Source organism: Acinonyx jubatus, chromosome D4 (genome assembly GCF_027475565.1).
Source record: "Acinonyx jubatus isolate Ajub_Pintada_27869175 chromosome D4, VMU_Ajub_asm_v1.0, whole genome shotgun sequence".
Lineage (NCBI taxonomy): Eukaryota > Metazoa > Chordata > Mammalia > Carnivora > Felidae > Acinonyx > Acinonyx jubatus.
In genome coordinates, this window is record NC_069391.1 from 76,427,629 (window position 1) to 76,449,876 (window position 22,248).

Sequence of the window (22,248 nt, forward strand, 5' to 3'; positions counted from 1 at the left end):
CAGAATTTATAGACTATTCACATTTTACCATCATCCCGCTAACCTTTTTCTGGCCCAGGATTCAATCCAGGGTCACATGTTCTATTTAGTGGTAGTATCTCCTCAGCGTCCTTTAAAAAGATTCCTTGGAATTTCTTTGCCTTTCATGACCTTAGCACTTTGTGCAGAGTACTGAGCAGTTATTTCATAGGGTAGCCCACAATTTTGGTTCGTCTGGTATGTCTCATAGGCAGCCATCTTTGGTAAGAACTCCAGAGAAATGATGTATCCTCAGCACATCACACTGGAAGGCACTGCCCTTCACCTTGTCTTGTCATTGGTGATTATAACTTTGGTTTCTTGGAAAAGGAGGTGTCTGCCAGGCTTCTGTGTTAGAAAGTTAATATCTTCTCCTATATAATAGTTATCTTCTGGGAAGCTACTTCTGAGACCATGTAAATATCCCATTTATCATCACATTCTGCCCGTAAATTATCGGATCTGTTGATGATTCTTTACATGAAAGATTTTTGGTCTGGTGTATGTCAAGTGGTAACTTTCTCTTTCCATTATCCCTTCTACATCTATCCATTGGAATTCTATAAAGCAAGAGCTTTCCTTTCACCCTCATGTTTCATTCAGTGATTTATATCAGGATAGACTTATGGGCATATATTTTATTCTATCAGTTATAAATGTGTTATTTTGTTGTAGAAATTATCCCAACAGATTTGGCCACTGGGGGGCCCTTTGAGTTAGCTCTTGTGCCCTTCCCCATTTTTTAACATACTATTTATTGTGTGAGTACTGGTTAATCTTGGCAATGCACTTCTGCATTTACAAGGTTAATGGATGGAAATTATGCCCCGTGTGCACCACTGTGTTTTTCACTGAACAACCTGAGCCCTGACATCCTCTTCAGAAAATGGGGACACGAATACCCACCTAGAGGAACAGAATGGGGATGAAATGACACAGTGGCCGTGCAGAACCCATAATGGGCAATAAATAATACATGTCTCTTCCTCATAGGACATGAAATGCACATTTTTGCCATCTTTTTTGGTAGGTAGACAGATAAATCTACTAGTGATCTCTGACAATACCTGAAATTGAGGCCAACACTAAAGTCACTTTTAAAGAATTTCAACAATTGTCTGGAGTCCACAAATCTAAACAATAGCGTTCTAGTAATTTATATTTACTTATTGCTGTATTTAGAGAGGAGAGTGTGGGCACACATATGCGGGAAAGGGGGAGGGGGAGGGGAAGAGAGAGAGGGAGAGAGAATCCAATGGGCTCGAGACCTGAGTGGAAACCAAGAGTCAGACACCTGAGTAAGCCACCCAGACATCCCTTATTTTTAACTCCTTTGAAAAGTAGACGTCATATCCCCTGTTTATTTGTTTGCTCAATCCTCAAATACACTACTGCACCAACATGCCTGCTAATGTATATACTTCTTTTTGTGTTTAGCCATTGGCTATTCAATTAATATATTGTTCCCTAAAGTTACTTAGGTTGGTTATTTACTTGTAATACAGTTGGATTCATTTGTTTCTGTTTATATATCAGTTTTGACTCCCCATCTAATGTTTTAAAGTTTGTAAAACATTGACATGGTTCTTCAAGTCAGAACTACACAAAAAATGTATAATCAGAGAAGTGTCATTCACCCTAACTCTTCTCCATTCATTCCCCTGTTTTCCCTACTTTGTTCCCTTTACCTCTGTAAATAAACAATTTCATTAGTTTCTGGCTTGTTCTTGTGTGTGTGTGTGTGTGTGTGTGTGTGTGTGTGTGTGTGTTGTTTTTGTTTTTGTTTTCTTGCACTAATGGGCAGATACACATATAATTTCTTCTTTATATATTTATAACTCATACAAATTTATTAGAAAACTATGGTTCTAATAAATGGGTAATGGACATAGAAAAACTAGTTTACAAAAGAAAAACATGAGAATAAAAATAAACATTTTTGTTTAATTGTGATCTCAAATTTTAAGTAAGAATCTATTTCTCTATATAAATTGGCAAAAGTTGCAGATCATGTTTTATTGTTAGGAAAGCCTGTCTGAAAAGCAGTTTGGCAATATGCTTGAAGAGCCTTATCATAATCTTTGAACTAGTTTTCATTCTGTATCCAAAAATATATCCTGAAGGGATAATCAGAAAACTAGATGCAAATTCACACATCACTGTAATAGTAAAATATTAGAAATTAAAAAAAAAACTTTTAAGAAAATTGATGGATAATTAAAATATACATGATAGAATGAAATCATAAATTGGTATTACTAAGAGTTTTAATGATATGGGAAAAATGCTTAAAAATAACAAACAAAAAAAATAGGACTTTCAGACAGCTAATCAAACTCTGTCTTCCACTAATTACAACTGAGAGCCCAACTAAAATACACCTCTGGTCTCTAAAACCTAAATGAAGGCATTACCGAATATGGAATGGAAGTCCAACTTGGCAAATCGACTCATACAGAGTAAAGTTTTATGGTTTTATTTTTTGCCTTCTCTCCCAGCTTTGAACCAAGAGTGAACACCCAGCAGAACTCCACCGGTCAACATGGGCAGCCCAAACACTGAAAGAAACCTACCTTTTTGGCCAGAAGAGCAGGAAAGGAAGCTGCTCTGAGCAAGAGTGAATTCTGGGGATGAGAGAGCTGGGTAAGTGATCCCTTAATTCTGTGTATAAACTGGCACTAGTCCTGGGCTTATTCCTTCTTACTTGTTTTATTTTTTTAATCTTTATTTTTGAGAGAGAGAAAGAGAAAGAGAGAGAGGGAACAAGTAGGGGAGGGGCAGAGAGAGAGACACACAGAATCCAAAGCAGGCTCCAGGCTCTGGGCAATCAGCCCAGAGCCTGATGTGGGTATTGAACTCACGAAGCACAAGATCATGACCTCAGCCAAAGTCAAATATTTAACTAACTGAGCCACCCTGGTGCCTCAGTCCTGGGCTTATTCTGGAGGGACACATGCAAGGGACAGATTGAGAGCCATATAGCAAAGACTTTGAGAACTAAACCACAGTATAAACTTATGTTCAAGTCCCTCACAAATGTCTGAGTGTTGCATACTTGGGACATGCCCAAAGCAGCATAGCCAAGGATTTGAAAACTGAGCTGACCTTAGAACGCATGCCCACGGAAGAAGAGACAGTACTTACAGTCTGAACCTAACTGTGTTGAATATCTACTTAAAAAAAAAAAAAATCAACATCCTCTAGAAGATTTTGACAAGACCCATAGTCTCACAAGGTAATTATTCAAGACACAATCCAAAATACTTGACATGCAAAGAATAAAAAAAGTGTGGCCAGTTTTAAAAGGAAACGCAATAGTCAGCATGTAAACAGTCAGTGAAAGGTGACCTGTTTTCAAAGACAATCAAGAGATGTCAATTTCAAGGTGACCCAAATATTAGAATTACCCAAAATTTTAAAACACCTATCAAAACTTCTCTATAAGGAAACTGATGTGAATGAAAACCTAGAATTTCTCAAAAGAAAAATATAACCAATAAGAAACATGTGAAAATTTTAGGAGAGAAGAATACAAATACAGACATAAGAAATGAATGAAATGAATGAAATCTTGCCATATGCAATGACATGGATGGAGCTACAGAGTATTATGTATGCTAAGTGAAATTAGAGAATGACAAATACCATATGATTTCACTCACATGTGGAATTTAAGAAACAAACGAGCAAAAGGGAAAAGAGAGACAGAGAGAGAGAATGCTAAACCAAGAAACAGATTCTTAACTGCAGGGAACAAACTGATAGTCACCAGAAGGGAGGTGGGTGGGGGGATGGTTTAGGTAAGTGATGGGGACTGAGGAGGGCACTTGTGATGAGCTCCGGGTATTGTATGGAAGTGTTGAAACACTATTTGTACACCTGTAACTGATATTACACAGTATGTTAACTAACTGGAATTCAAATAACAACTTGAAAAAAAAGGAAAGGATAATATATTAAAAAAAAATACATACTCCTTTCTGATCTGCTGAAATAAGTGGGATAGATATAAACATTATTCTTTTGTACCTGTATTAAGCTAATTATGATTTTTGTTTTGTTTTGGTGCTTAGTCTAAGTTAGAATGATGTTGAATATTTTATTTGAGTTTTTCTGAGGCTTAATGAGTCTCTTGAACACTTGGAATTTTTTAAAGAGTATTGCTCTCCATAAAAGTGGCTCTATATTTTTAATCACCTCTTTAAAATATGTTAGTTTACCCTTTAGAAGAAAGGTGGTAATTATTATAATTACAAAGGGAATTGTTACATAATTCTGTTATGCTTGTTAAAATTTGAAGACAATATTTTTATTTTTATTAATGTGATAGGTTTTCTAACTTGAGCTTATAAAACCGCAGGTGCAAAAATGTGGGTGTATCCAATAATGTCTAATGTCATTCCAGCCCTCAGCTTTACAGGCGTCATTTGACTCCTGTGTTCCATTGTTGAACAAGCACCTGTGAAGTCTTGCAGGCAAAGGTGTTAGTGCAGTACATGACTCTGTATCAGTACATGACTAAATCCATCAATTAGTTTTTTTCCCTATTTCTCCCACCCCTCACTCACCACCTCTGGCAACCACCAATCTCTTCTCTGTATCTGTGAGCTTGGTTTGCTAATTTATTATTTATTTAATTTATAGATTCCAAATGTAAGAGAGATGACACAGTAATTACCTTTTTCTGACTTTGACTTAGTTCACTTAAGCATAATTCTCACAAGGTCTATCCATGTTGTTACAAATTTTGTGACTGGATAATATTCCAGCTTCTTTATTCATTCAGTCATTGATGGAGATTTAGATTGTTTCCATATCAGGGTGCTTGGGTGGCTCAGTCGGTCAAGCAGCCAGCCGACTCTTGATTTCGGCTCAGGTCACGATCTCACAGTTCGTGAGATGGAGCCCCGTGCTGGGCTCTGTGCTGACAGCACTGAGTCTGCTTGGGATTCTCTCCCTCCCTCTCTCTCCGACCCTCCCTGGCTCTCTTTCTTTCTCAAAATAAATAAATAAAAAATAATTTAAAAAAGATATTTCCATATCTTGGCTATTGATAAGGAATGCTGAAATGAACATGGAGTTGCATATACCTTTTTGAGTTAGTGTTTTCATCTTGTTTGGATAAACACCCAGAAGTGAAATAACTGGATCATATGTAGGTCTATTTTAATATATAATATTAATATTTAATACTTTTTTCCATAGTATCTATACCAATTTATATTCCCATCAGCAGTGCACAGGGGTTTCCCTTTCTCCACATCCTTACCAACACTTGTTATTTCTGGTGATTAATGTTATAGAGCCTCTTTTCATGCACCTGTTGGCCAAGATATGCCTTCTTTGGAAAAATGTCTATTCAGATCTGCCCAATTTTTTTTTAATTTTATTTTTTATTTTTATTTTTGAAATTTACATCCAAATTAGTTAGCATATGGTGCAACAATGATTTCAGGAGTAGATTCCTTTGTGCCCCTTACCCATTTAGCCCATCCCCCCTCCCACAACCCCTCCAGTAACCCTCGGTTTGTTCGCCTTATTTATGAGTCTCTTCTGTTTTGTCCCCCTCCCTGTTTTTATGTTATTTTTGCTTCCCTTCCCTTCTGTTCATCTGTTTTGTCTCTTAAAGTCCTCATATGCGTGAAGTCATGATTTTTGTCTTTCTCTGACTACTTTCACTTAGCGTAATACCCTCCAGTTCCATCCATGTAGTAGCAAATGGCAAGATTTCATTCTTTTTGATTGCTGAGTAACACTCCATGGTGTGTGTGTGTGTGCGCGCGCGCACACACACACACACACACACACACACACCCCACATCTTCTTTATCCTTTCACCCATCGATGGACATTTGGGCTCTTTCCCTACTTTGGCTATTGTTGATAGTGCTGCTGTAAACATGGGGGTGCATGTGTCCCTTCGAAACAGCACACCTGTATCCTGTGGATAAATGCCTAGTAGTGCAATTGCTGGGTCGTAGGGTAGTTGTTGAGGAACCTCCATACTGTTTTCCAGAGTGACTGAACCAGCTTGCATTCCCACAGATCTGCCCAAGTTTTAATTGGACTTTTTTTTTGCCATTATGTTGCTTGTGTTATTTATATATTTTAGTTATAAGCCCCTTATCAGATATATGATTTGTAAATATTTTCTTCCAATTGATAGGTTGCCTTTTCATTTTGTTGATGGTTTTCTTTACTGTCAAAAGCTTTTTAGTCTGATGTAGTCTCACTTGTTTATTTTTGCTTTTGTTGCTTTTGTTTTTCGTGTCAGATTCAAAAAATTATTGCCAAGACCTATGTCAAGGATTTTGCCACTTAGGTTTTATTCTAGGATTTTTATAGTTTTAGGTCTATTTTCAAGTCTTTAATCCATTTTTTACAACTTTTAAAAAGCAAATGGCACTGCCAGTGTGGGGCTCGAACCATTAACCCCACAGTCAATAGTTGCATGCCCTACCAACTGAGCCAGCCAGGTGCCTCTAGTCTTTAATCCATTGTGAGTTAATTCTTGTGTGTAGTAGAAGATAGTGGTTCAACTTCATCCTTTTGCATTTGGCTGTTCAGTTTTCCCAGTACCATTTATTGAAGACACTTCTCTTTTCCCATTGAATATTTGTGGCTCCTTTTTTGTAAGTTAATTAACCATATATGCATGGGTTTATTTTGGGGCTCTCTATTCTATTGATCTCTGTGTGCCATTACCACACTGTTTTAATTATTATAGCTTTGTAATATAATTTGAGATCAGGATGCATGATGTCTCCAGCTTTGTTGTTCTTTCTCAAGTTTGCTTTGGCTGTTCAGGGTTTTTTATGATTTCTATTTCTGTGAATAATGCCATTCGAATTTTGATAGGGATTGTATTGAATCTGTATATTGCCTTGCCGAGTAGGGACATTTTAACAATATTAATTATTTCCATCTGTGAGTAATGGAATGTCTTGTATTGTTCCTGGTCTTTAAGGACAAGCTTTCAGCTTTTTGCCACTGAGTATGGAGTTAGCTTTATCATATTGAGGTACATTCCCTCTTATGCCAACTTTGTTGAGAGTTTTTTTTTTATAAATGTTGGTTGAATTTTGCCAAATGCTTTTTCTGCATCTATTCAGATGGCTATATAATTGGCCGTGATGTATGACACTGACTAATTTGTGGATGTTGAACCATCCTTGCATCCTTGGAATAAATCCTACTTCATCATGGTGCATGATTCTTTTAATGTATTTTTGAATGCTCTTGGCTAATGTTTGATTGAGGATTTTCCCATCTGTGTTCATCAGGGATATTGACCTGTAATTTTCTTTTCTTCTGGCATCCTTGTCTGGTTTTGGTATCAGGGTGCTACTGGCCTCATAAAATGAGTTAGGAAGAGTTCCCTCCTATTCTATTTTTTGGAAGATTTGACAAGGATTGGTCTCAATTCTTCCTTGCAAATTTGGTAGAATTCACCTGTGAAGTTGTCTGGTCCTGGAATTTGTTGTGAGGTTTGTGATTACTGATTCAATCTCCTTGATAATAATTGATCTGTTCAGATTTTTCTATTTCATCAGTATTCAGTGTTGGTATACTGTATGTAGAAATTTATCTATTTCTTCTAGGTTATTCAATTTGTTGTCATATAATTGTTCATACCAGTCTGTTATGATTCTATGTATTTCTCTAGTTCAGTTGTAACATCTTTCATTTCTGACTCACTTCTTTCTTGGTGAGTCTAGCTAATGATTTGTCAAAGATTTATCCTTTCAAAGAACTAGCTTTTAATTTCCTGGATCTTTTCTGTTGTCTTTTTAGTCTTTGTTTCATTTATTTCTGCTCTAATCTTTGTCATGTCCTTCCTTCTCTTAACTTTGAGCTTTATTTGTTCTTTTTTCTCTAGTTTCTTGAGGCAGAGAGTTAGGTTGTTTATTTGAGAGCTTTTTTTGTTTCTTGAGGGTGGGCATTTATTGCTTTCAACTTTCCTCTTAGAACTGCTCTTGCTATATCCCATAAATTTTAGTATGTTAGATTTCTATTTTCATCTGTCTGAAGTTGTTTTTGATATCTCCTTTGATTTCCTCAATGACCCATTGGTTATTCAGTAGCATGTTGTTTAACCTCCACATATTTGTGTATATTTAATTTTTCTTCATGTAATTAATTTCTAGTTTCATACCATTGTGGTCAGAAAAGATGCTTCATATGATTCCAATCCTCTTAAATTTATTAAGACTTGTTTTGGGGCTCCTAGGTGGCTCAGTCAGATAAGTGTCTGACTTTGGCTTAGGCCATGGTCTCACAGTTTGTGAGTTCGAGCCCCACATCGGGCTGTCTGCTGTCAGCACAGAGCCTGCTTCAGATCCTCTGTCTCCTCTCTCTGTTCCTCCCCTGCTTGTGCTCTTTTTCTCAAAAATAAATAAACATTAAAAAAATAATTAAAAATAAAAATAAAAAAAATACTTAATAAAAATACTTGTTTTGTGGCCTAACATATGATCTATCTTGAAAAATGTTCCAGATGCACTTGAGAAGAATATGTATTCTGTTGTTTTTGGATGGAACGTTCTATAAGTATCTGTTAAGTCCATCTGGTCTAGCGTGTCATTTAAGGCCAATGTTTCCTTATTGGTTTTCTGTCTGAATGATCTATGCACTGACGTAAGTGGAGTATTAAATTCCCTACTATCATTTTATTGCTGTCTACTTCTCTTAAGTCTAATAATATTCATTTTATATACTTAGGTTTTGCTATGTTGGGTGTGTAAATATTTATACATGTTATATTTTCTTATTGGATTGACTATCATTATGTAATGCCTTTCTTTGTCTCTAATTTCAGTCTTTATTTTAAAGTCTATTTTTTTCTGATAAAAGTGTAGGTACTCCAGCTTTCTTTTGGTTTCCATTTGCATGGAATATCTTTTTTCATCCCTTCACTTTTATTTAAAAAATGTTTAATGTATATTTATTTTTGACAGAAAGAGAGACAGAGTGTGAGGAGGGGAGGGGCAGACATAGAGGGAGACACAGAAAATGAAGCAGGCTCCAGGCGCTGAGCTGTCAGCACAGAGCCCAACGCAGGGCTCAAACTCACGAACCTTGAGACCATGAACTGAGCTGAAGTCCAACGCTCAGCTAAACCACCCAGGTGTCCCTCCATCCCTTCACTTTTAGCCTGTGTGTGTTCTTACATCTAAAGTGAGTTTTGGGGCACCTAGGTGGTATAATTAGTTAAGTGTCTGACTCCTGATTTTAGCTTGGGTCATGATCTCATGATTGTGAGATCAAGCCTCAAATTGTGCTCTGTGCTAATAGCACAGAGCCTGCTTGGAATTCTCTCTTTCCCTCTCTCTCTCTGTCCTTCCCCCACTCATGTTCTCTCAAAATATAAGTAAGTAAGTAAATAAATAAATAAATAAATGTGAGTTTCTTCTAGGCAGCATAGAGATGGGTCCTGTTTTTATATCTATTCAGCACACTTTATGTCTTTTGATAGTAGAATTTAGTCCATTTACATTTAAAGTCATTATTGATAGGTATGTACTTTTATCTGTCAATGGTGGCTTTAAATGTAAATGGACTAAACTCATCATTTGGTTAGTTGTTTTCTGGCTGTTTTTGTAGTCCCTCTTTAGTCTTTTCTTCTCTTGTTCTCTTCCTTTCTGGTTTGTTGACTTACTTTAGTGGTATGCTTGTATTCCTTTCTCTTTCTCTTTTGTGTGTTTGCTATAGGTTTTGTTTTGTGGTTACCATGAGACTTATATATAGCAACTTAAATCTGAAACAGTCTATTTTAGGGGCGCCTGGGTGGCTCAGTCAGTTAAGCATCCAACTTTGGCTCAGGTCATGATCTCACAGCCTGTGAGTTCACGCCTCACGGCAAGCTCTGTGCTGACAGTGAAGAGCCTGGAGCCTGCTTCAGATTCTGTCTCCCTCTCTCTCTGCAACCCCTACCCCACCACCCCTGCTCACACCTCTGTCTCTCTCAAAAATAAACATTAAAAAATAAAAAATAAATGAAACAGTCTATTTGAAGCTGATAACAACTTGAGTTTGATCCCAATGGAAAGCTCAACATTATTATTCCCCCACCATGTATTATATATATATATTTTTTTCCATGTATTATATTTTTAATGTTACATTTTACATCTTTATGTCTTATGTATCCCTTACCAAATTATTATAATCATAGCTTTTAGTACTTTTGTTTTATAACCTTCATGTTAGCTTTGTAAGTGATTAAGCAACTACCTTTACTATATATTTATCTTTCCAGTGAAGTTCATTCTTTCATATGTGTTCTTGTTACAAATTGGTGCCCTTTCTTTTTAGCTTAAAGAAGTCTCTTTATCCATTCCTGTAAGGCCAGTGTAGTGGTGATGAACTCCTTTAGTTTTTACTTGTCTGGAAAATCTTTTATCTCACCTTCACTTCTGAATGATAACTGTGCTGGGCATAGTATTCTTGGTTGGAATTTTTTTCCTTCAGCACTTTGAATATGTCATACCACTCCCTTCAGGCCTGCAACATTGTTGCTGAAAATCTACTTACAGTCTTATGGGGGTTCCCTTGTAGGTAAGAAGTTTTTTCCTTCTTGCTTCTTTTAATATTCTCTCTTTGCCTTTAACTTTTGTCATTTTAATTAAAATGTGTCTTGGTGTGGATTCCTTTGTGCCCCTCTTATTTGGAATTTTCTGGGCTTCCTGGATCAGGATGTCTGTTTCCTCACCCAGGTTAGAGAAGGTTTCTGCCATTATTTCTTCAAATAAGATTTCTGCCCCCTTTTCTCTCTCTGTTCTTTCTGGGACTCCTATAATGTGAATGTTAGTCTGCTTGATGTTGTCCTAGAAGTCCCTTAAGCTACCTTCACTTTGAAAATTCTTTTTTGATTTCACTGCTCTGATTGATTTCCTTCTAGTTAACTAATCTTTTCTTCTGCATCATCTTGTTTGTTGTTGAACCTCTCTATCGTATTTTTCATTTCAGTTACTGTATTCTTCTGCTCTGTGACTTCTATTTAGTATTTTCTTATTATTTTTTTAATCTCTTTGTCGAAGTTGTCACTGTGTTTCATTCTTCTCCCAAATTCAGTGAGTATCCTTATGACCATTATTCTGAACTCTTTATTGGGTAAATTATTTATCTCCATTTCTTTAAGCTTTTTTTTTCCCCTCTGAGGTTTTATTTTGATTTTTCATTTGGAACATATTTCTCTGTTTCTTTATTTTGCTTTACTCTCTGTGTTGGTTTCTATAGCAGATGAAGCAACCACTTCTCCCAGTCTTGAAGGAGTGGCCTCATGTGGGAGATGAACCTTGTTATTGAGCCCTGCATCAGCTCTTGGTTGTCTTTTAAACCTTTGTACTTGTCCAAGCAGCCTATTATATTTTTAATAGCTCCCACTAGTTCAGGATGTGCCAAGACCTGTCTTTGTCCCAAAGATCTTAGCACCTAGATTCAGGCCAACTGAAAGCCAGATCCTCAGGTATCAGCTTTTACAACTATGCACCAAATGCAGTCCTATGGGACCACAAACATAAGCCCCATTTGTCACCAGGGCCAGGGGATCTAGAGGTGTCCACTTGGCAGCATGCACAAAAATCAGGGCTTCAGATGAGTGTATAAGCTCTTTTCTGGGAGATACTGACAAGCTGGAACGAGGCAAAGGGAGAGCACTAAGGTGGCATCCGCAGCCTACGTTCTTTGAGAGCAACTCCATGGGCCACTAAATGTGGGCTAAACCTGAAGTGTGCTCCTCAGGCCAAAGCTCCAGGACAAACAAAGGGGCCTCCCTCACAGAAAGATTGGGGGCAGGGGTGTGCCTCAGCCTGCAATCTGTGTGGTACCTTGGGGAGCAGTAGTTTGCCAAGAGCCATCTTTCTGTTTTCCATAGTTCAGTGGGACCTAGGACTGCAAGCCACTAGAGTTAGGTGGTCAAGGGGTGTCCCCTCAGTGGCAGCAACAAAAACCAGTGCAACAGATAGGTATGTGTAAAGCTGCCCTTCAGGAGACAGTGGTGTTCCAGAGTATGTCAGCAGGTGAGCACGAATATAGTACCTGCCCTCTGAGGTCTCTGGAAAGGATTCCAGTCAGTCCCAAGATCGCATGTTTAATTAGAACCCTGCACCTCAGACCACAGTCATGATCATTATTACCTTAATAGGTCTCCTACATGGAAAGACTGAGCTCCTGGGTCTATTGCCTCTTGCTCTGTCCTGGAGATGGAAGCTGTTTAAGAACGCTTTTTCTGTTGGTTATATCCGTGGGATTCATGGGTGTAAGCCCCAGTGGCCACCAGAGTCAGGTGATACAGAAGTGTCCCCTAGAAGCAGTCACAAAAATTAGGGAGCCAGACAGAGGTCTGAGATCCTTTCTGGGCGATACCAATTATTACAGTCCCATGGGACCACAAACTCCCCTGGCCTCCAGAGCCAGGAAATCAAGAGGCATCCCCTGGGCAGCAGCTGCACAAATCAGGGCACCAGATGTCTGTACAAGCTCCTTTGCATGAAATACGGGTGCTTTGGAGCATGGCAAAGGGAGAACGTGAAGATCGTGCTTTCCAGTCTCCATCCCTGGATAGTGTTCTGCAAGCTCCTAGATATGTGTGTTCAGTCAGATGCCCCTCAGACCAATGCTTCAACATGAGCAGGTGTCCCTTCTTCACTCTGAGTCTGGGTATGGTCTGCTGCTCTGAGCTGGGCCCTGGGGCAGGTGCACACAAGTCTGAGCACACAAGCCCTTTAAGAGGTGTTTCTCAGATCATTTCAGTCTTGTGAGTCTCAGGGCATGCGTCCCATTGATTTTCAAAGTTAGATATTTGGTGGCTCATCTCTTAGGTGCAGGTTTTAAAAGTTAGAGTGTCTACGGGCACCTGGGTGGCTTAGTCAGTTGAGCGTCTGACTTTGGCTCAGGTCATGGTCTCACAGTTCATGAGTTTGAGCCCCACATCGGGCTTGCTGCTGTCAGCACGGAGCCCACTTTGGATCCTCTGGTTCCCCCCTCTCTCTCTGCGCCTCCCCCCCACCTCTCTCCCCCCCCCCCCCCCACACACACTTAAAAGTAAATAAATATTAAAAAAAAAAAAAAGGTTGAAGTGTCCAATAGGGGGTTTAAGCCCTTTGCTCCTCATGGAGAAACTCTTGGGTTTTGAGTTCCTTCCTGGTTGTGGGTCTTCTTGAAGATTGTGTTCCAGCCTCTCCTACCTGCTCTGAGGTGGTTTTCTTCTAATTAGGCTGATGTGTAGTTATTACTCAACCAGCCTTTCAGGTTTTTAAGAAGAAATATTTCCATATGCAGCTTTAGGCTCTGTGGGAGTCAGTGAATTCAGGATCTACCTATGTCACCATCTTGAACCAGAACCTTAAATTAAACAATGTATATTCTTTTCCTGATTGTATAAATAATATATTCCCGTTTTGGAAATGCATAAAGGCACAAAAATATAAACAAACAGTTAAAATCCTTTTCCCAAAGACAACCACGGTAATACTTTAGCTTGTTTTTTGATCCATAGTTATATATTTGAATTTATCATTATTTCTTTAATTAGTCAAAGTAATACATGAATATGACTATATATATGTGTGTGTATATATATATATATATTTTTTAATTTTTTATTCGCATATTTTTAATTTGCATTCAGGTTTATCAGGGATATTGACTAGTAATTCTCCTTTTTTAGTGGGGTCTTTGTTGGGTTTTAGAATCAAGGTAATGCTGGCTTCATAGAATGAGTTTGGAAGTTTTCCTTCCATTGCCGTTTTTTGGAACACTTTGAGGAGAATAGGTATTACCTCTTCTTTAAATGTCTGATAGAATTCCCCTGGGAAGCCATCTGGCCCAGGACTCTTATTTGTTGGGAGATTTTTGATAACTGATTCGATTTCTTTCTTTTTTAAAAAATTTTTTAAATGTTTATTTATTTTTGACAGAGAGAAAGAGAGACAGAGCATGAGCAGGGGAGGGGCAGAGAAAGAGGGAGACACAGAATCCGAAGCAGGCTCCAGGCTCTGAGCTGTCAGCACAGAGCCCGATGCGGGGCTCAAACCCACAAACTGTGAGATCATGACCTGAACCAAAGTTGGATACTCGACCGACTGAGCCACCCAGGTGCCCCAATAACTGATTCTATTTCTTTGCTGGTTATGGGCCTGTTCAAATTTTCTATTTCTTCCTGTTTGAATTTTGGTAGTGTGTGACTGTCTAGGAATTTGTCTACTTCTTCCAGATTGTCCAGTTTGTTGACATATAATTTTTCAGAGTATTCTCTTATAACTGTATTTCTGTGTTGTTGGTTGTGATCTCTCCCCTTTTGTTTGTGATTTTATCTATTTGAGTCTGCTTTTTGAGAAGTCTAGCTAGGAATTTATCAATTTTGTTTATTCTTTCAAGAAATCAGCTCTTAGTTTCATTGATCTGTTCTACTGATTTTTTTTTTTTTTTGATTCTATACTATTCATTTCTGCTCTAATATTTATTATTTCCCCTCTTCTGCTGCCTTTGGGCTTTATTTGCTGCTCATTTTCTGGATTCTTTAGGTGTAAGGTTAGGTTGTGTATTTGGGACCTTTCTTGATTTTTGAGACAGGCCTGAATTGCAATGTATTTTTCTCTTAGGGCTACCTTTGCTGCATCCCAAAGGGATTGAGCTGTCTTGTTTTAATTTTCATTTGCTTCCAGGTATTTTTTAATTTCCAATATAATTTCCTGGTTAACCCATTCATTCTTTAGTGGGCTGTTCTTTAACCTCCATGTATTTGAGGGCTTTCCAATTTTTTTATGGTCAATTTCAAGTTTCATGGTGTTGTAATCTGAAAATATGCATGGTATGATCTCAGTATTTTTGTACCTGTTGAGGGCTGATTTGGTGATCCAATATGTGATCTATTCTGAGAATGTTCCATGTGTACTTGAGAAGAATGTGTATTCTGCTGCTTTAGGATGAAATGTTCTGGATATATCTGTTAAGTCCACCTGTTCCAGTGTGTCATTGAGAGCTGTTGTTTACTTGTTGATTTTGTGCTTAGATTATCTGTCCTTTGTTGTAAGTGGAGTATTTTTTTTTTAATTTTTTAACGTTTATTTATTTTTGAGACAGAGAGAGACAGAGCATGAATGGGGGAGGGTCAGAGAGAGAGGAAGACACAGAATCTGAAACAGGCTCCAGGCTCTGAGCCATCAGCACAGAGCCTGACGCGGGGCTTGAACTCACGTACCGCGAGATCGTGACCTGAGCCAAAGTCGGACGCTTAACCGACTGAGCCACCCAGGCACCCCATAAGTGGAGTATTAAAGTCTCCTATAATTATAGTATTATTATCAATAAATTTGCTTATGTTTGTGATTTATATATTTGGGTATATCAAATTGGGGGCATAAATACTTACAACTGTTAGCTCTTCTTGATGGATAGACCTCTTAAATATGATGTAATGCCCTTCTTCATCTCTTGTTACAATCTTTGTTTTAAAATCAATTTGTCTGATATAAGTGTGGCTACTCTGGCTTTCTTTTGATGTCCAGTAGCATGATAGATGGCTCTCCATCCCCTCACTTTCAATCTACAGGTGTCTTCAGATCTAAAATGAGTCTCTTGTAGGCAGCATATAGATGGATCTTATTTTTTTTATCCATTCTGATAACCTGTGTCTTTTGATTGGGGCATTTAGTCCATTTGCATTCAGAGTGATTATTGAAAGATATGAATTTAGTACCATTGTGTTATCTCTAGATTTCATGTTTGTGATAATGTCCTCTGGTCCTTTGTAGTCTTTGCTGCTTTGTATTCAGAGTCCCCTTAGGATTTCTTGCAGGGTTGGTTTAATGGCCACGAACTCTTTTAGTTTTCATATGTCTGGGAAAGTCTTTCTCCTATTCTGAATGACAACCTCACTTGCTTCCTATTGAACACATTGAATATTTCCTGCCACCCCCTTATGGCCTGCCACGTTACAGTGGACAGGTGTGCCACTGAACTTATGTATCTGCGTGTGTAGGTTAAGGACCATTTGTCCCTAGCTGCTTTCAGAATTCTCTCTTTATCTTTGTATTTTACAAGTTTCACTATGATATATCATGGTGTTGACTTTTTTTTTTTTTAAATTTTTAAAGTTTATTTATTTTGAGAGAGAGCACAGGTGGGGTAGGGGCAGAGAGACAGGGAAGAGAGAAAATCCTAAGCACGCTCCTTGCTGTCAGCACAGAGCCTGATGCAAGGCTCAAACTCATGAACCATGAGATCATGACCTGACCCAAGATCAAGAGTCAGACACTCAACTGACTGAGCCACCCAGGTGCCACGGTATTGACCTATTATTGTTGATTTTGAAGGCAGTTCTCTGTATCTCTTGGACTTAGATGACTATTTCCCCCCCCCCCCCCCAGATTAGGGAAGGTCTCAGCTATAATTTGTCCAAGAAACCTTCTGCCCCTTTTTCTCACTCTTTTCTTCTGGGACTACTATGATATGGATATTGTTTTGTTTCATGGAATCACTTAATTCTCTAATTCTCCCCTCATGATCTAGTACGATCCTTTCCCTCTTTTTCAGCCTCATTATTCCCATAATTTTATCTTCTATTTGACCTACCCTCTCCTCTGGTTCTTTAATCCTCACTGTCACTGTATCTAGTTTATTTTGCATCTCAGACACAGCATTTTTAAATTCATCCCGACTAGTCCTTAGGTCTTTGATCTCTGCAACAAGGGTTTCTCTGGTGTCTTATATGCTTTTTTCAAGCCAAGCTATTAGTCTTATGAATGTTGTTCTAAATTCTTGTTCAAATATATTATTTATATCTCTTGTTCTTTTGAGCAAGTCTCTGGCTGTGATTTCTTCTTCGCCTTTCTTTTGGGGAGAATTCCTCCATCTTGTCATTTCGGCTAAGTTTCTATCTTTTGGGTGTTTTAAAAGCTTGTTATGTGACCTGCACTCTCAAGTACTACCATATTAAAAAGGGGTCATACGCTGTCCAGGGCCCGGCACTCTAGGAAGTGTTTTTGGTGTATGTTGGCTGTACTCTGTTGTTGTGTTTTGGCTGCTCTGTCCCACTGGTGAGTCCTCTGCAGAGCTCCTCTTAGCTTGCAGTGGGCAGTGTTTGGACCTTGAACTAGGTGTGCTATGCTTTGATTTGTTTGTCGGAGTAACCCTGGAAAAAAAAGAGGGTGGGGGAAGCCTGATCCCATAAAAAGAGAAAAAGGATAGGTGAGAAAGGAAAACCAAACAGAGAATCAAAAAACTATAAGGCTCATTACAACGAAAGAGAGAGGAAAAGAAAGACGAAAAAAGCAGAAGAAAAGAGAAAAGATGGAAAAAGAATAGAATAAAAAAGCCTGACCAAAAAATACATATATGTACATATAAGAAAAAATGACAAAAAACAAGTCAGACACAATGAGCCTGATTCCAAAAGAAAAAAATAAAAAGAGGGAGGAAAGAAAGAGAAAAGAAAAAAAAAATGTCTGTTGGTGCCTGGAGGTGGTGGCTGTGCTGGTCTGGAGGAGAGACCGGCTGCCTTGGGTCAGACTCAGTCTTGCTCCGTTAGATTAGCAGTTGCCAGGCACCGAGGGGCGGGGTAGGTGTAAGTGGTCCCACCTTCACTGGGGACAACTGTGCTGCTCTCAGAAGTTCACCCTGTTGGTGTGTGTGTGGGGAAAAGACATCACCCCAATTTCTCCTCCCCAATCGGGGTTCTCAACCCATGCTGTTCAGGCAGCCCTCAGAATAGGGTGGTCAGCTTGCCCTGCACCACAGGTCTCCTGAGCCTTCCCCTTGGCATTCAGCTGGGATTCAAAACCCTATGTCTTAAAGGACCCAGCCCTTTGTGGATCTATTCCCCTCCTCCAGACTGGAGCCTCTCCCCCTTGCTGATGAAAGGCCTTTGGCTAGCACCTGGAGGGTCTTCTTCCCAGAGTACTCTGGGAAGGGGACTCTTCTTTCCCAGTGCACCCCGGAGACCACGACACCACACCATGCTCTCGGGGGCTGGCTCCCTCCTGCCCAGGAATATGCACCAACGCTCCGCTCTGGAGAAAGTCATGTACTTCCAAAACCTCTGAGTTTCAGCTCCAAAGGCTGTTAGCAAAAATGCACTGGGATGCTCAGTACTTCAGCTTCCCCAGTCCATGGTCCTGAGCGGTTTTCCTCTTGTGCTAACCCTATGCCACACTTTCACAACCCCTCTGTCTTTCTCTGCCTTTTGTCTCTCCACACAAAGGGTTCCCTCGTCTCCACAGCTCTGCTCTTTTATCTCCCCCAGTTCACGTGCATGCACCTAAATCCCTCCAAGCTGTCTCCTTCCAACTGTGGACATCCTTCTACCTCCCTGCAGGTTGATACCTTGGGTTTTCTCAGTGTTCTGACCCCAATACAGCTGTGTTTGAGGGACCAGGAAAATCCAGGTCCCCCTACTTCTCTGCCATCTTAACTCCTCCAAGCTCTTGAGTGTCTACTCTCGAATCGTTTTAACATGCTCTTTTGTGACCTTTCTGTGAGCTTAAAATTCCCCAATATTTAAAAATATAGTTGCTTTGACTTTAATAAAAAGAAGCATAGTCCTAAATATTTAAGCAATACAAATAAATGCAAAGTAGAATGTGAAAAGTATCATCACCATCACTCAGAAGTAATGTTTGGTAACACTGAGAATCATATCTAAGCACCTCTTGATGGACAGGGGAATAGATGAATGGAACATAGAGTATAGAAGAAAGATAGAAGTAGTTTTATAAACTTGCATCATAAAAGGTATTACAAGCAGTTTTTCTTGAATTTAATAGAAGAAATTGCAGTAAACTTTTTAAGGAATAATTAACAAGCGTAATTATATGTATTTAAACTATACAACATGATGATTTGGTATATATATGTATAGTAGAATGATTGCAAGATCAAGATAATTAACATATTTATCACCTGACTCAGTTAATTCTTTTTTCGCTCTACCCTCCGCCCCTTTCAAGTGTACATTATTGTATTATTAACTATAGTCACCACCATGCTGCAAATCAGATCTTCAGAACTTTTTCTTCTCATAACTGAAAATTTGTGCCCTTTGACTTTCCCTCTCCCTAGTCCCTGGCAACCACCATTCTTTTCTGGTTTTATGAAATCAGTCAAGCACTGTGTTAAATGCTTTATGTGTGTGATCTTATTTATCTTTGTAATAACCCTAGAGTTAGGTCATTCATTCATTCATTCATTCCTCACTCAATTAATAAATATTTATTTATATCCATTATATACCAGTCACTTTTCTAGGTGTTGGGGGATCAGTCAAAAGAAACAGACATGTATCAATGAATGGTTTAATAAAACAGGCAAGAATCTATGCCCTCCTGGAGCTTACGTTTTACAAGCAAAATATGTGGCTTACTAGATAATGGATAAATGTTGCTGAGAAAAATAAAACAAGGAAGGGGATGTAAGGAGCTGGTGATGAAGGAGGGATGTTCACAATTTTAGATAGTGTGCAAAGGAAGATACCGCTGAGAAAATGACCTCTGAGTCCACGTTTAAAGGGAGATCAAGAGGAAGAGTAACCCAGGCAGAAGAAAAGGCAAGAGTAAAAGCCTACAAGAAGAAACTTTTTGGTCTTCTGAAAACAAGGAAGGCAGTCTGGCTAGAGGGAGAGTGCAAGGAGATACAGTCGTGGAGACAAGGCTGGGTCTGATCTTGCAGGCAACTATAAGGACTTTCTTGTTGCTTCTGAGACAGAAGGCATTGAGCTCTTTGATCAGAGGAGGGACATGATTGGACTTACATATTAACAAATTCACTCTATTTTATTGATTGGAGCAGGAATACGGGCAGGGTGGTCTGTTATTAGCTAATTAGTCTCCCCATTTGGCAGGTGAGGAGAATGAGACGTGAACTTGACCCAAATCATAAACCCCCTTTTTTTTATCTTTTAAAAGTTTTTTTACTAATGTTTATTATTTATTTTTGAGACAGAGACAGAGCGCCAGTGGGGGAGGGTTAGAGAGAAAAGGAGACACAGAATCTGAAGCAGGCTCCAGGCTCCCAGCTGTCAGCACAGAGCCCGATGCGGGGCCCGAACCAATGAACTGTGAGATCATGACCTGAGCTTAAGTCAGATGCTTAACCAACTGAGCCACCCAGGCGCCCCTATCTTTTTTTAAAGAGCTTTTTTTTTTTTTTAAGGTCATTTATTTATTTTAAGACAGACAGAGACAGTGTGAGCAGGGGAGGGGCAGAGAGAGGGAGAAGGAGAATCCCATTTTGTGCTGATAGCACAGAGCCTGACATGGAGCTGGAACTCATGAAACCCTGAGACCATGACTTGAGCTGAAACCAAGAGTCGGACGCTTGACCGTCTGAGCCACCCAGGCGCCCAGGTCCTAAACTCTTAACACAAGCAGACCAGCAGCACCAACATCACCTGGGACCTTAGAAATGCAGACTCTCAGGCCCTTCCCCAGACCAGATGAATTTGTATTTTAGGAGGAGCCTCAAGTGATTCACTTGTACATTAAAGCTTGAAAAGCCTTGGTCTCAAACTCTAAGAGATATTGTTGTTGAAACTCATTGATCAGGAAAGAATATCATTGAAATGGTGTTCTAAGGAATTGTTATTTGGTAGCAAATAAACAGAGAAGAGAGAGGGATGCCAAACAGGAGGAAATTATAATAACCCAGAAGTTTAGGGCCGAATGGCTGAAGTAAGACAATAACAGTAGGAAGGAAAACTCATTTTTAAGAAGGAATGGAGGCAAGAGTTTTTTTTTTTAATCCTATAATTTTATTTTTTTTATATTTTTATTTTTTGATTTTTATTTATTTTTTAAATTTACATTCAAGTTAGTTAGCGTATAGTTCAACAATGATTTCAGGAGTAGATTCCTTAATGCCCCTTACCCATTTAGCCTATCCCCCCTCCCAGAACCCCTCCAGTAACCCTCAGTTTGTTCTCCATATTTAAGAGTCTCTTACATTTTGTCCCCCTCCCTGTTTTTATATTATTTTTGCTTCCCTTCCCTTATGTTCATCTGTTTTGTATCTTAAAGTCCTCATATGAGTGAAGTCATATGATATTTGTCTTTTTCTGACTGACTGATTTCACTCAGCATAATACCCTCCAGTTCCATCCACGTAGTTGCAAATGGCAAGATTTCAACCTTTTTGTTTGCCAAGTAATACTCCATTGTATGTATGTGTTCTTTATCCATTCATCCATCGATGGATATTTGGGCTCTTTCCATACTTTGGCTATTGTTGATAGTGCTGCTATAAACATTGGGGTGCACGTGCCCCTTCAAAACAGCATACCTGTGTCCCTTGGATAAATACCTAGTAGTGCAATTGCTGGGTCGTAGAGGAGTTCTATTTTTAGTTTTTTGAGGAGACTCCATACTGTTTTCCAGAGTGGCTGCACCAGTTTGCATTCCCACCAGCAGTTCAATAGAGATCCTCTTTCTCTGCATCCTCGCCAACATCTGTTTTTGCCTGAGTTGTTAATGTTAGCCATGCTGACAGGTGTGAGGTGGTATCTCATTGTGGTTTTGATTTGTATTTCCCTGATGATGAGTGATGTTGAGCATTTTTTCATGTGTCGGTTGGCCATTTGGATGTCTCCTTTACAGAAGTGTCTATTCATGTCTTTTGCCCATTTCTTCACTGGATTATTTGTTTTTTGGGTGTTGAGTTTGTTAAGTTCTTTATAGATTTTGGACACTATTTATAGATACCTTTATCTGAGATGTCGTTTGCAAATATCTTCTCCCATTCTGTTGGTTGCCTTTTAGTTTTGCTGATTGTTTCCTTTGCTGTGCAGAAACATTTTATTTTGATGAAGTCCTAATAGTTCATTTTGGCTTTTGTTTCCTTTGCCTCCAGAGACCTGTTGAGTAAGATGCTGCTGTGGCCGGGGTCCTAGAGTTTTTTGCCTGCTTTCTCCTCAAGGATTTTGATGGCTTCCTGTCGTATGTTTAGGCCTTTCATCCATTTTGTGTTTATTTTTGTGTCAGGTGTAAGAAAGTGGTCCAGGTTCATTTTTCTGCATGTCGCCGTTCAGTTTTCCCAGTACCACTTGCTGAAGAGACTGTCTTTATTCCATTAGATATTCTTTCCTGCTTTGTCAAAGATTAGTTGGCCATACGTTTGTGGGTCCATTTCTGGGTTCTCTTTTCTGTTCCATTGATCTGAGTGTCTGTTCTTGTGCCAGTACCATACTGTCTTTATGATTACAGCTTTGTAATACAGCTTGAAGTCCGGGATTGTGATGCC

General features: G+C 39.0%; 1 protein-coding gene across 3 annotated transcripts in view; it reads left to right on the forward strand.

Moving 5' to 3' along the window:
- The window catches only part of TRPM6 (transient receptor potential cation channel subfamily M member 6), a 199,046-nt gene that overhangs the window by 2,367 nt on the left and 174,431 nt on the right, over positions 1 to 22,248 (forward strand). For 2 of the 3 annotated variants that reach the window (XM_053205267.1, XM_053205268.1), the window contains one exon: positions 2,517 to 2,661. The gene's annotated coding sequence lies outside the window, so the exon portion shown is untranslated. Of the gene's footprint in view, positions 1 to 2,516; positions 2,662 to 2,804; positions 3,254 to 22,248 lie in introns of those variants that run through there. The other variant, XM_053205269.1, reaches the window with a different exon arrangement.